Below are 15,802 nucleotides of genomic sequence, written 5' to 3'. Positions count from 1 at the left end.
GTGGAAAATGAAAAATACGTGCGGGTAATTATGCAGTCGGATATGAAGTTCTCTGAGCAGTGCGGGCGGTCTGCCAGAACATGACATTGTGTCTTGCCAGTGACATATAGGAATTTTTCTAGCAGGGAACAGGAGGTGATTATCAACTTTTTTTAAGGCAATTATCAGGTAACGCCTTGAGACTGACTGCGTACAAGTCTGCAGGTTTCAGTTTAGTAAGCATCTAGAGTTGCTTGAGCTTGTACAGAGAAGTGCAAAAATATTGGTGAGGTGAACGAAGGGGGCCATCTTACCATGAAAAGCTCAAGTGCTGCAAGTTGCAGCATCTGGAGACTAGGTACTGCTGAGGTGATCTGTTTGAAGCGTATAAGGCCTTGAACTGGTTCAGAAAGCTGAAAGTTGACGGGATTCTTCCTCTTGCTCAGAATAATCGCCTGAGAGGGCATAAATTCAAATTGAGGAAAGACAGTTGTAGGATGGATGTGCGGAAGTTTGCCTTTAGCCAGCGGGTAGTTGATTGGTGGAACAGACTTTCACTTGTGTCGGTTGTGGAAGTTGATAGCTCAAATAAATTCGAGGCTGAACTCGATTAATATTTGTAGTGACCGGATGGGTGAAATGATAAGTTTTTTTTTTTTTTTTTTTTATTTGGCTGATGCTATATCAGCTGGCTTTCTTGCATCATATGCCTGAAGGGCATGAGCATAACAATTTACATCATTCATGACTTTGGTTCTAGCAGTTGAATTTTAAAACATTCCGGATTTTTGTTAATGATGTTTTCACATAAAACATCTTGCGTGCGTACAGGGTACACACGCAGATTTTTTTTTTATTATTATTATTTTGTTTGTATTCTTTGATTTATTAATTTTCATCAATTATTTATTAGTTTGATTTATTCCATCAGGGTTAGTGTCCGCTCTCTGCATTTGTCTATATTTATCATTCCACATTTGTTTATGCGGTTCCCATATTCTAATTTTTTTGTAAAAAATTTTATTAGCCCTCGAAAAAGTGCCATTCAATGTATCCAATTATGAATAATTACCCACACAATCATTATTTTATTTTTTATTTTTATTTCATTGTTAATTATATATTTATTTCTAGGGTATAACGAAGCAAACCGCATAGGTTTTTAGTCTGTCTTAGTGTTTTGTACATTTATGTAGTTTACTCAATTCATTTCTCCATTTTCCTGTAATATTTTTCACGTATTTATTATCCTATGCTTTATTTATGTAATAAAGCATAGGCTTATTGAGGCAATAAGGTCTCTTAGTACATTGTAGTAATCCCTTGGCCACTGTGTCGTGACGGGCTGTTACAATTACCCCCAGGGGCTCACATCTGGTGAGTATGGGCTTGGCACACCCAGGGTCCTGAGCTGGATATCATCATTCTTCTCTTCCTTCTCTTCCTTGGTGATTCCTTTCTACTTCTCTCTCTCTCTCTCTCTCTCTCTCTCTCTCAGGGTAGGAGGGAAAATTTTTTTTGGCTGGTGCAGCATAAGCCTCAGGCTTCCTTGCACCATATGGCTAATAATAATAATAATAATAATAATAATAATAATAATAATAACTACTGTTATGTGAGTTATCATTCTAAGCGTTGGACGTGTTTTTGTAAAAGGCAGCTCCTAAAACCTCAGTTTAACTCTGCCTCGTATCTCTGTTAAGAACAGTGTCACTATAAATGGGCCAGATATGTGAGTGACGTATGTTTCGTGTGTGTGTGTGTGTGTGTGTGTGTGTGTGTGGGGCTTCGCTTGGCTACGCAGAAGCATCAATCAGCTGGAGAGGTGATTGATGCTTCTGAGTAGCCAAGCGCCACTCAGAAGCATCAATCCATCCCCCGACTCGTCCACACCACGAGAAGGTGTGCTAGTCCTATAGTGCTCGTACTGTCTCAATTTGAGACTCTGATCCACCTGATGTAGCGAAAAGGTGGGCCAGATTCCTCTGGGGCCCACTCCAGGGGGGGGAATAATAAGGAAAAAAAAGAAAGAATAAGAGTTCCCGGGTGTTAAAAGAAATAAATAAAATTATAAAAAAATAAACGTATATATATAAAAAACTAAATTTGATAATTGAGAGCTATTAAATGCTCAATAATTCCTATATTCTATTATATTATAAATCAACAGGGATTACCTTTATTTTAGATATAGGAATTATTTTTCCAACTCTCTGAGTTGGAAAAGAAGCTTCCTATACCTAAAATAAAGGTAATCCCTGTTGATTTATAATAATAATAATAATAAAAAACTAAAAAAAAAAAAAAAGTATATATATACATAAAAAAATATAAATAAATAAAAATAATAATAATTATTATTATTATTGTTATTGTTATTAATAGCCATATTGTGCAAGGAAGCCTGAGGCTTATGCTGCACCAGGAAAAAAAAAGTTCCCGAGTTACCCTGAGAGAGAGAGAGTCAAAAGTAGAAGGGAATCACCAAGAAAGAGAAGAATGTTGATATCCAGCTCAGGACTCTGGGTGCGGCAAGCCCATACTCACCAGATGTGAGCTCCTGGGGTTGAATTTATTAAAAATAATAAAAAATTTAAAAGTAAAAAAAATAAGGAAGAAGAAAAAAAGTTCCTGTGGTGTTAAAAAATAAATAAATAAAATAAAATAGTAATAAAAATAATAAACGTATATATAAAAAAAATCTAAGTGTTGCAATAAAGATTCTTCTTCTAATCTGCGACACTATTGAGATGAGTAACAGGTAATCGATCAACACGCCAGCTCCGAATAGCAGGTTTATGTCACGGAACAACCACAGGTCGAAATTTGATGAATTTGGATTGCTGAGAATTTGGGACGATATACTTTAGAATTACTAACACACTAACTATTTCTTCAATCTTGCATGCCCTCCTCCCAGAAAACAATTTTGAAAGAAAGAGTAAAATGATTTTTCAATAAAATTTCTATTCTTCTCAATAAGATTTCCATATATAAGTTTTAGAACTTTTGAATGCGGACTTATTGCTTATAGCGACTTCTCTTAGTATGCGAAGAGGCTATAATCATTCATGACTTCGCCGTCTGTAATCGGAACCTGCAAAATCCTACAAAAAAAAAAAAAAGAAAAATAGGATTAAAAACATGTTCCATATTTAACGCATGTCCAATTTTTTAAATGCGAATAGGGAATAAATCCATACTCAAAGAGGTTTATTCTTCAGCATTTTTTAAACAGCTTTTAGAATATAGAGGAGCTCTGCCAAATTCAATAGGAACAGTGGATTGCCAAGCAGCACTTGTTACATATTCAGAACAGAAATCTGATAAAAATATACATCAAGACATGTGGTGATTTTCGAAGGTGTACTGTGTGGAGTAGAGTTGTGGGGTTCAGCTGCAAACACGTCTGGTATCATTGTTGCAGGCTCCAGGGTTTCCCCCATTCTCTACTGAGTCCCCTGTACTGGGCATAGCCCAAGCCGTTACTTCCGGCCAACAACAGAACATATTGTGACAGGCCAAACCCAACAGGTGTATAGCAGTCAGGATGCACTAGACACTAGGTCTAGCACCCCCTGACCCCCATCCCTAGCCGTGTGGAGGCACACCGGGTTCTACTGTCGATGACTCTTTACTGGGGTCCCAGGTAAGCTGGGAGACCCCCAAGTTGTAAGTGAAAGGAGTTAGTGATATTGGAGAAGTTTGGGATGTTTGGGTGGGTGGGGGGGTGAGAGATAAGAAGACAGTAAGTTGGGAATGAGCGAAGAAGGCATTCCCTAGAAAACTAAGTGATGAGAGTAGTAACAGATTACAGATTGTAGCTGGACTTGCTGATCCCGGAAAGGGATCAGCTAGTGGCGGATCCGTGGAGGGGTTGATATTCTACCCTCTAAGCCAGTGGTTTTCAACCGGGGTGCCGCAACAACATTCTAGGGGTGCCACGTCATTTGGGTTTAAGTTACTTAAATTTATTATTTTTTTAATTTATATATTTATTTCATTATAAAAAGGTGTACAGTATCTATTTAATTTTGTGGTGATCTATAATTGATGTTTATTTAGTACCTTTATACAGTATAAAGAATAAAATTATTATAAATATAATTTGTATTATGAATTGTAATTTTGTTTAGAGTTATATTATTGTAATAACTAGCATATAACATTTTTTTTAAAATATTTGACATATACAGAGTGATAGAGAATCGGATCTAACAGGCAGAAAATTGAGTAGGGGTGCTGCAAAATAAAATAAATTACTTAGGGCTGCCGTTATTAAAAAAAAAAAGGTCGAAAACCACTGCTCTAAGGATTAGTGAGTGGTTCTCTGGTAGGGTGCCTACTAGGACGAGGCCTGTTTCCCACTCAGTGTGGCAGAGTCAGATTATGTAATCCCACCGCAATATGGGGTTAGCTGTCATGGTCTGGAGTGTCTTCCAAGTTTGGTAGTGATTGTCAGTGGATTCCTCTTGTCGGGAATTCTGCTAGGATATATATATATTTTTTTATTTTTATTTTTATGAAACCCCCAAACACGAAAGGTATCAAAACCTATAGTACTTAGTACCGTGCATGGGTTGAAGGAGAAGTATGGGGAGAGGGGGATGCCGGAAACTTTGCTCTAGAGACTAAACATGGGTTTCACCACTTCAAGCCTCCAATAAGCAAAGTGGTGGTATTTCACCGGTTGATGAAAGTCATCTACCACCTGTGGGTGAAACCTGCAGGCTGGTCATGTCACTGTTGAAAAAAAGCCGTGAATTACGGTTGAATTTGAAAGTGTCTGCAATTCTGCCCAGACACGATAGGAGGGAGTATATGATGAGAGCCCTGTCGATCAATTCGGCCCTGGAAAGATTGTGCAAGGCTAGAGGGGTAGAATTTTTTTCAGCCTGGTCTGTACTTGTTAACAGGAGAGACTGCTTCTACAGGGATGGGATACACTTAAATAGAAAGGGTGCAAGAATGTTTGCTGATGCTATCGAGGCAGTGTTAGGTGGGTCGGAAAACTGCTAAATTGGGGGATACAAGGACTAATAGATTAACAGTAGCCACTGGCAGAGGTGAAAGTGATTCTTGCACTGCTTCTATTGGAGTAGTATAAGGTTGGGGTTCTAACCGAGTACGGCTCTATGAATTTTGGCGTCAATTTTCGTGCGTGCTGCCGCGTCGGTCGCTTGTTTTGCCGTTTAGGTTTTGCGCGTGTGCCGGTGAGGCGAGCCAAGGTTTAGGCTTAGCTGTTGCGCCGAGGCTTAGTTGCGGAGTCGGAGGAAAAAATATTTTAGTTCTTATTTCGCCCGCTAGACGCACCACAGACCTTCTGCGTCGCAGAAGGTCGCGTTTGGGCGGTTGTGGTTTCATCGTTCGAAGTTCACTCTTGGACGGCTGTAAATACGCACACAAAACGAAAGTTCTTATTTCGTATCCTAGCTGGCGCCATGTATTTCTCTGTTTTTATTTTCTGAGGTTCGAACCCAATGTCATCGTTACTGATGGTTTGTATCTAATCCTGCGTACGCGTTAGGTTTGACTGGTCTGTGCAAATCAGAAAAAACGTTCCCGCAGCCCTTCAGTTTCACAGAAGGCTGTTGATGTTTGGTTGGCTATGGGGTTCCAGTGTTCGAAGTTCACTCATGTACATTCCATAGGTTGTAAAAAATTATCTTAGTTCAAGTCTTTGCTTTATTGCGACATTGTGTATCTGTACATTGTGTATCTGTACTACGTGTTGACTGTGAGCGGTTATAAATATGCACACAAAACACCGCAATGCTTAAATTTCAATTTAAACTTTAAAAATGGCATATCATCGCACATCTTGTACATCGGCTAGTGTAAGTTTTGCCTTGAACAACTCTCTCGGTTCCTCTGAAATTGAAAACGTTTTACATACAGAGGACTTTGACGATGAATTTAATAGTGATCTTGATTTAAATTTTACAAGTGTTAAACGCTCAACACCGGTATCGTTCAGTGAAAGCTCAATGTCTGAAGCTTCAAGCACTGATTACTATGGCGATCTGTCATCGACTATTACTTCTAGAACCTTTTCAGATGAATCCTCATACTTCATTGAAAATTATATTCAGTTCCAGGGTGCTAATAACGACGTGGACTTGGAGCTTGAAGATAACATCGAATTTTTTGGAATCCGTATGCCGCTAGTGACAGTGTGTTTTCAACGTCAGGTGCCACTACAGAACCATTCATGTTGAGCGATGGAAGCGGTGACGAGTTCACATCAGAAACAGGCTACTGTAGTTAGGTTTAGCATTTTTCTTTGTATTTTAAATCTTTTTACTGCTATTCGAGCCTGTAAAGTTAAACCAATAAAATCAACTATTTGTATTTGGCAAAATAATGTCTGTCTGTCTCTTTTTTTTCCTTAGATACTAGAAAATAAGTTAATTTTTTTTACATTAATCAATAAGTTTAAATTTTGGTAAGTTACTTTATAATGTAAAGTCGTTATATTTCAAAATAGACCAAAAATAATAAGTCAACTTGTTGAAATAGTCATCATACATCTTGTACTATGCTGTTGCTTTGAAATGTATGTCTAGTTCATATTCAGGGCAATCATCATACTCCCTTGACCAGTTCCAGGCTGCAAACAACGACTTTGGTTTGGAGCTTGACGATGATATCGAATTTTGGAATGCGTATGCAGTAAGTGACATTGGCACTGTAGGCATAACCAACCGACGAACATTCACAATCCTTCTGCGAAGCAGAAGGTCTGTGAATGCGCATTGTGGATGCGTTTGGTTTGTCTTTTTGGTTTCTGTGTTCGAAGTTCGCTCTTGTACATCCTATACGTTGTAAGTGTGTAATTAAAGTGTATGGTTTGAATGGCTGGTGCTTTGAAATTCAATTTTAAAAGCTGAAATGCAGTTTTTGAAAAGCAGTGAGTGCTAGAAAAAAAAAAATCTTTACTGTTTTGAAAGAATTGTGTTGGCGTTAAAAAAAAATATATTTGGTTGCTGTGATTCTATTTTGTCTTTCTAAGGAAAGTTATGAACTTAATAAAAAAAAAAAATCGTATGCTTGTCTTGCTAACAATAGTATCCAGTTAATAAAAAATAATAATAATAAATCAACTTTAAACAAAGTCGCCGTTTTGGTTGTGAGAAAAGGAAACGAGTTATTTCCGTTATATGTGTGTGTGAGATACAGCATGTGATCATAAAGTGACCGTGTTATTTTTGAGATTAAACAGATTGCAAAAATAATAATAAATCAACTTGCAGAAACACACACTAGATGGAACCAGTTTTTAACTTTAAAATATGCCATGTCATGGAACTTGTTACTTGCCTTGAAATGCATTTTTGAAAGCAATGAGCGTTAGAAAAAAAAAAAAAAAATCTTAACTGTTTTGAAAGCCTTGTGTTGGGGGTAAAAAGATATTTGGTTGCTGTGATTCTATTTTGTCTTTCTAAGGAATGTTGTGAACTAAAGAAAACACAAAATCACATGCTTGTCTTGCTAAGAATAGTAGTCAGTTAATAAAAAATTAATAAATCAACTTGCAGAAACACTCTCTAGATGGTGCCAACTTAAACTCTTAACTTTCATTGATAGTTTAAACAATTTTTTTTTTGATTTCAGAATAAAAGTATATTTTTTCATTAAACTTAGAAGCAATACTTTGAATATTGTTAGGAAAAGGATCGATATGAATTTTAAAAAATAATGTATACAGAAAAATTCAAAGTTGCAGATAGATGGCACTTTTTGTCACTCTACATTTTGAACAAAGTCTAGGGAGCGGTAGTACAGGCACATGTCGTACAAAGGCTTTGGGAGTGGTAGAGCCGACTTGGGGGTGGTATCTCCTCTAGTTATATATAGTCTTTGTACGTCTTGTGTCTAGCTGTGACCAAACGAAGCCTTTGAATTTGAGCTACCTTTTGCTTTAGCATTCTAAATTTGAACAAAGACTTGGGAGCAACATCTGCGCTAACTATATGCGGTTATATAACCTTTGTACAACACGCCTCTACCTGTTCCTGATACGTTACGAGTTTATGAGCCAGTAACAATGTGATTTCTATTGGAAGCAATTCTCGCTAGCTGCAGAAAGACGAATGACTCTACACCTTTCTGAAATAGAATCGATATATACTAGAATCATAGACATAGATTCTTTTCTTGAACGTCTAGAAGACGAAAAACCTGCATTTCTGTTAATGCAAACAGTTATATTGGAGCATCTTGACTGCGTTAGAGAGCGCATAAAGAATGATGTCTTTATCGACTCCCTCGATGTTTCGTTTAACGATGTTTATGCTTATTTTCTTAGAAATGCTGAACCATCTACAACTGTTAAAATTTTTTCTGCTAAGTGTTTGAAAGAAGGTGTAGCTACGGTGTTCAACCCTTATGCTTTGTACAACGCTGTAGTTTCGATGATCGAAGAACTTCAAACTGCTTACACGACGAAATATACGAAGTATCCGTTCTGATCAAAGCAATGTACACATGTAAGTGTTTGTGTTGAATTTTTTTGTGATTAGTAACTACATCTGTAAAACTTACCAATAAAACATATCTATTTGAAAAAATATTGTCTGTCTTTTTTCTTAGAAAGTAGAAAATAGGTTTTAATTTTCCATTAATCAATAACCTTTTTTAAAAATTGAGAAGTTACTTTTAGGAAAGAGAAAAAAGACATAAAATGATTTCAAATATAGATTAAAAAAAAATCAAAGTTGCAGATAGAATCTGAATATGGCGCCACCATATCACGAAGACGGTAAATAAATAAATATACACATCAATACATTTATACGAAGTATCCGTTCTGATCAAAGCAATGTACACATGTAAGTGTTTGTGTTGAATTTTTTTTGTGATTAGTAACTACATCTGTAAAACTTACCAATAAAACATATCTATTTGAAAAAATATTGCCTGTCTTTTTTCTTAGAAAGTAGAAAATAGGTTTTAATTTTCCATTAATCAATAACCTTTTTTAAAAATTGAGAAGTTACTTTTAGGAAAGAGAAAAAAGACATAAAATGATTTCAAATATAGATTAAAAAAAAATCAAAGTTGCAGATAGAATCTGAATATGGCGCCACCATATCACGAAGACGGTAAATAAATAAATATACACATCAATACATTTTACTTTTCAGTTTTTTTTTTTTTTTCCAAGATAGACTCTAATCATCAGAATACAAATTCAACTTGAACCATCACAAATAGTTATAGGTAAAAATATATACATATAAATTTAACCATCAAAAAAAAAGCACACATAACATTAAACAAAAACACATAAAATGAAAATACTTAATTTCAGATTTTCAACTTACAGAATGACCTGGTAGATGGAGCTACATCTTGCAAAGCCACGGAAATATATTTTAAACGTCATAGCTATTGGAAAAATATATATTTAAACATCTTAAATAAAATCTTTAATTTCAGATTTTCAACTTTCAGAATGACCTGGTAGATGGCGCCACAGTTTCTTGGTAGTTACGATGTTATGACAGTCTCAGTGCTTTTGGTAAAAAAAAAAAAAAAAAAATTAAACATCAAAGCAACTTAAAGAAAATACTTAATTTCAGATTTCAGCTTTCAGAATGACACGCTAGATGGCGACACAGTTTCTTGGTTGTTACGATGTCGTGACAATCTCCGTTCAAGAAGTATTGTAGCCCCAAGTATCCGTAAGTGGGGAAAAAATATATATTTAAATAAAATCCTTAATTTCAGATTTTTCAACTTTCAGAATCTAGGTCTTCCGATGTCGTGCATTCTCGTTCAAGAAGTATTGTGGCCCCCAAGTATCCGTATGTGGGGAAAAAAAAATATATATTTAAATAAAATCCTTAATTTCAGCTTTCAGTTTGCTTCCACAGATGGCGCTACATCTTGCAAAGCCACTGAAATATATTTAAACGGCAAAGTCATAGCTACATAGGGGAAAAAAATATATATATTTAAACACCTTAAATAAAATAAAATATTTGATTTCAGCTTTCAGAATGACTCGCTAGATGGCGACACTGTTTCGTGGGCTTCTGTTGTCGTGGGCATCGTCGTGGTCGAACTTTTGTGACCCCCAAAGTACCCGTATGTGAGAAAAATATATATTTAAATAAAATCTTTAGTTTCAGACTTTTCAGCTTTCAGAATGACTCGCTAGATGGCTGCACTGTTTCGTGGGCTTCTGTTGTCGTGGGCATCGTCGTGCGCTAAGTGGTGTGGCCCCCAGATACCCGTATGTCTACAGCGTCCACGTTTTTCCCGCCAAATCCTTTGTCTTGGGAAAGAAATGCTCTATTTTCTTGTGTGTGTGTGTGTGCGCGCACGAGAACTCGGGCTTGTGTGTGTGTGCGTGCGCGAACCCACAATTCATTGCGCACGCTCCAACGCTACCTTGAAAACCAACGCGGCAAAAACAGACCAGAAAATCACCGGTAGACTCAGAGTCGAAGTCGGTTTATACCCCCAAACCAATCAGAACATCGGTTCATATCCCCCTCCAATCAGAACAAGGCGAAATACAACTTCCTACGTCACTCACACCACTCTTAACTATAAGAGCTACATTTACACATATTCTTACAACTTTAGGGTAGCCGTGGGGATAAGCACTGGACCACCAGTAGCAACGACACGGGTACGAGCCTCGGTAAAGCGAAAATAAAATTTATATTTTTAATGTGAAAAATAGGTGGCGCCATCTAGCGGGCGAAATAAGAACTAAAATATTTTTTCCTCCAACTACGCAACTAAGCCTCGGCGCAACAGCTAAGCCTAAACCTCGGCTCGCCTCACCGGCACACGCGCAAAACCTAAACGGCAAAACAAGCGACCGACGCGGCAGCACGCACGAAAATTGACGCCAAAATTCATAGAGCCGTACTCGGCTAGAACCCCAACCTTATACTACTTATTGGAATGAGCCGCAGCCTGGAAAATAAGCTGCAGAATCTTTCAGAGACTGCTGGGAATCATTGGGGTAAAAGTAAACACATGGGTTGTGTTAAGTTAGCTAAGAAAAAGAACAGGTGCATGTATACTTGCGTGTACACCAATGCTAGGAGTTTAGTAAATAAATTTGATGAATTTGAGGTATTGCTCAAAACATCAAAGGCAGATATTGTTGATATTTCAGAGACGTAGTGTCACAGAGATATAAGGAATTCAGAACTTGAATTTGGAGCGTACAATGTCTACAGAAGGGATAGACAGGATAGGAAGGGAGGAGGGGTTATGCTATTAGTAAAGAAATACATAAAATCCAAGGAAGTGAAGCCAGTCGACATCGTTGGACAGTGCAGTGTCGAGTCAGTTTTGTGTGACATAAGCATTGGGAGATCAAAATCGAGAGTAGGAATGTGCTATAGGCCTAATGACTCTTATGAGTATAATAAGGAACTGTACAGGGAAATAGAGTGGGCCAGTAAATCAGAGTGTCTTATAATGGGAGATTTTAATTTCCCAGATATTGACTGGAATTTGAGGGCTGGTCACTCACACACTAGCAAGGATTTTGTGGATTTATTGGATGATTGTTTTCTACATCAGCATGTTCGGGAGACAACTAGAGGGAGTTGATTATCAGTAGTGATTCTTCATGCATTAAGAATCTGCAGATAAATGAACCACTAGGTGGCAGTGATCACAGTGTTCTGAAGTGGGAGTTACTCAAAGCGGTAACTACCATTAGGGGTAAAGGGAAGGGGTATTGCTTTCGTAAAGGCGACTACGATGGACTGAGACAGTATTTAAATTATATACAGTGGGACCAACTGATGATGTTACCACAGCAAATTCAAAATGGGAAGCATTCAAAGAACTTATCTTGGAGGCTTTACATACCAACTAAGAAATATGGTTCAAGGTTTAGGCCTAAACGGATATCAGATGAACTAATGAGCCATATGGCAGAGAAGAAAAATGCATGGGATACATACAAATTAATACGTGACACAGAAGCCTACGATAGATACAAGTTCATCTGTAACCAAGTTACAAAGGAGGTTAGGCAGGCGAAGGCAGATTACGAGATATCTTTGGCAAGGGATCCAAAGAAAAACAGCAAAGAGTTCTTTACTTACGTAAACTCTAGAAGGAAGGGGATGAATCAGATTGGTCCACTGGATATCGATGGGTGAACTGTTAATAATCCTGCTCAGGTAGCTAACAAACTAAATGAATATTTTGCATCGACTTTTTGCATAAATGAATCGAACATTTTGCATAAATGAATAATTAGAACTTGTTGTCAAGAAATTTACTTTTCTTAACAAGTGCATTTATTTTAAACAAATTCTCTTGTTAAAAATAAATTGTATTGTATTGCATTGCATTGTATTTTTATTATTAGTTATATGGTGCAAGGATTCCTTAGGCTTATATGGTGGCGAACAAAGGAGACTGGCGAAAAACAAATTTTCTCTTTACACTCCGGGACGACCAACCGGTCAGAAGAGTTCACAATATAGACAGCATACGAGAATCAGCACCGTATTTAGCAGTCACGGGCTTGAAGGCACGGTCACTCAAGCACGTGTACTCATGCACCCTCGCGCCTGATCACTCGGCTGCTGCTAAGATCTAAAATAAAGACGAATGTGAGGTGACTAGTTTAAAAGTTTCCTGGGAGAACTCCGTTCCCAGTCAGCATTAGCATTAGCATTAGCATTAGTAGAGGCATTTGATGCAAGAAAGCAAGCTTATGCAGCATCAGCCAAAAAAAAAAAAAAACACTTCCACTTCACCCCTCCGTTCGTTCAAAATACCTGTCCAGCTGAGCCTTAAACTTATTTAGGCTATCAACCTCCACCACAAGGGATGGAAGTCTGTTCCACCAACCAACCACCCGCTGGCTAAAGGCAAATTTCCGCACGTCTATCCTACATCTGTCTTTCCTCAATTTGAATTTATGCCCTCTCAGGTGATTTTTCTGAGCTAGAGGAAGAATCCCATCAGCATTGAGCATGCTTAAACCATTCAAGGCTTTATACACCTCTATCAGATCACCTCGCTGGTGCCTAGTCTCCAGACACTGTAATTTGCAAAACTTAAGCCGTTCTTCGTAAGAGCACCCCTTTGTTCCATTCACTAATCTTGTTGCCCTTCTCTGTACTCGTTCCAGCAGCTCTACATCCTTCTTGAAATGAGGCCTCCAGACCTGTATACAGTACTCTAGGTAGGTGTGGCCTGACCATCGCCTTATACAATGGAATAATCACCTCCTTATCCCTGCTGGAAAAATTCCTGTATATCATTGACAATACTCCATGAGCTACTCTTGCAGCCCGTCTGCACTGCTCAGAGAACTTCATATCTGCCTGCACAACCACCCCCAAGTCCCTTTCATTCTCTACCACTGTCAGTGTTGTACCACAGAGTTGATACGTTGCTCTGGGGTTGCTGTTTCCCATGTGTAGTACTTTACATTTGTCAATGTTAAACTTCATTTGCCATCTCTCAGCCCATCTGCTCAACCTTTCCAGATCCTGTTGCAGCAGCATAGTGTCAGCAGTGTCCTTGACAACCCTGCCAACCTTTGTATCGTCTGCAAACTTGGACATTAATCCCGATATACCATCATCAATATCATTTATAAATACAGAAAACAATAATGGACCCAACACTGAGCCCTGAGGGACTCCACTAATAACATCAGTCCACGATGAGCAGTGTCCATTGATTACCACTCTCTGTCTTCTCCCCCTCAACCACCCCTTTATCCATAGCAGTAATTTGCCTCCAATGTCACACTGCTCCAATTTGTGTAGCAGTCTTCCATGTGCAACAGTATCAAAAGCCTTTCTAAGATCCAAGTATATAATATCAAAGTTATTCCCTGCATCCAGTTCTTTTGTGACTGCATCATAGTATCCAATCAAGTTGGTCAGGCAAGACTTCCCCTTAACAAAACCATGCTGTGTCTGAGCTATAACTGAAGTCTTGTCTAAATGATCCTGCAGTGCTTCTTTAACCAGTGCCTCCATTAATTTTCCTGGAACAGAAGTTAAGCTCACAGGTCTATAATTACTTGTGTCAGCCTTTGATCCTCCTTTGTGAATTGGGGTCACATTTGCACATTTCCAGTCTATGGGTACCTCCCCTGAGTCCAAGGAAGCTCTCATAATTATGGCTAAGGGTTTGCTTACTTCCTTTGCTGCCTCCTTTAATATAACTGGATAGATCCCATCCACCCCGGGTGCCTTTCTTGTGTTTATCTTCAACAGTTTCTCCTCCACTTTACTCCCAGTTATTTCAAGATTCTGTAGCTTACTGCTAGAGTTGAATACACCTCTGGCATTCCCCTCGCTGAATAACTCCTCATGTGTGAATGTCGATGCAAAATATTCATTTAGTTTGTTATCTACCTGAGCAGGATCATCAACACTTGACCCATCAATATCAAGAGGACCAATCTGATTCATCCCTCTCCTTCTAGAGTTTACATAAGTAAAGAACTCTTTGCTGTTTTTCTTTGCATCCCTTGCCAAGGATTTCTCGTAATCTGCCTTCGCCTGCCTAACCTCCTTTGTAACTTGGTTGCATATCAACTTGTATCTATCATAGGCTTCTGTGTCATGTGTTAATTTGTAAGTATCCCATGCATTTTTCTTCTCTGCCATATGCCTCATTAGTTCATCTGACATCCATTTTGGCCTAAACCTTGAACAATATTTCTTAGTTGGTATGTAAAGCCTAGTAGCTTCCAAGATAAGTTCTTTGAATGCTTCCCATTTTGAATTTGCTGTTGGTAACATCATCAGTTGGTCCCACTGTATAGAATTTAAATACTGTCTCAGTCCATCGTAGTCGCCTTTACGGAAGCAATAACCCTTCCCTTTACCCCTAATGGTAGTTACCTCTTTGAGTAAATCCCACTTCAGCACACTGTGATCACTGCCACCTAGTGGTTCATTTATCTGCAGATTCTTAATGCATGAAGAATCACTGCTGATAATCAAATCAAGAGTATTGCTCCCTCTAGTTGCCTCCCGAACATGCTGATGTAGAAAACAATCATCCAATAAATCCACAAAAGCCCTGCTAGTGTGTGTGTATCCAGCCCCCAAATTCCAGGCAATATCTGGGAAATTAAAATCTCCCATTATAAGACACTCTGATTTACTGGCCCATTCTATTTCCCTGTACAGTTCCTTATTATACTCATCAGAGTCATTAGGCCTATAGCACACTCCTACTCTCAATTTTGATCTCCCAATGTTTATGTCACACCAAACTGACTCCACACTGCACTGTCCAGCGATGTCGACTGGCTTCACTTCCTTGGTTTTTATGTGTTTCTTAACTAATAGCATGACACCTCCCCCCTTCCTATCCTGTCTATCCTTTCTGTAGACGTTGTACTCACCAAATTGCAGTTCCGCATCCCTTATATCTGTGTGACACCACGTCTCTGATATCCCAACAATATCTGCCTTCGATGTTTTGAGCAATACCTCAAATTCATCAAATTTATTTACTAAACTCCTAGCATTGGTGTATACGCAAGTATACCTGCACCTGTTTCTATTCTTAGCTACCCTAACACAACCCATGTGTTTACTTGTACCACAATGGCTCCCAGCAGTCTCTGAAATACCATGCATCTTGTTTTTCAGGCTTCTGCTCATTCTAATAGAAGCAGTGCAAGAATCTCTTTCACCTCTGCCAGTGGCTACTGTCAATCTATTGGTCTTTGTCTCCCCCCAAGCTAGCAGTTTTCCGACCCACCTAACACTGCCTCGATAGCATCAGCAAATATTCTTGCACCCTTTCTATTTAAGTGTATCCCATCCCTGTAGAAGCAATCTCTCCTGTTAAC

This window comes from Mastigoproctus giganteus, chromosome 3 (genome assembly GCF_048544385.1).
Source record: "Mastigoproctus giganteus isolate SK-2022 chromosome 3, ASM4854438v1, whole genome shotgun sequence".
Classification (NCBI taxonomy): domain Eukaryota; kingdom Metazoa; phylum Arthropoda; class Arachnida; order Uropygi; family Thelyphonidae; genus Mastigoproctus; species Mastigoproctus giganteus.
The sequence above is the reverse complement of the archived record's forward strand: the minus strand, read 5'-3'. Positions refer to the sequence as shown.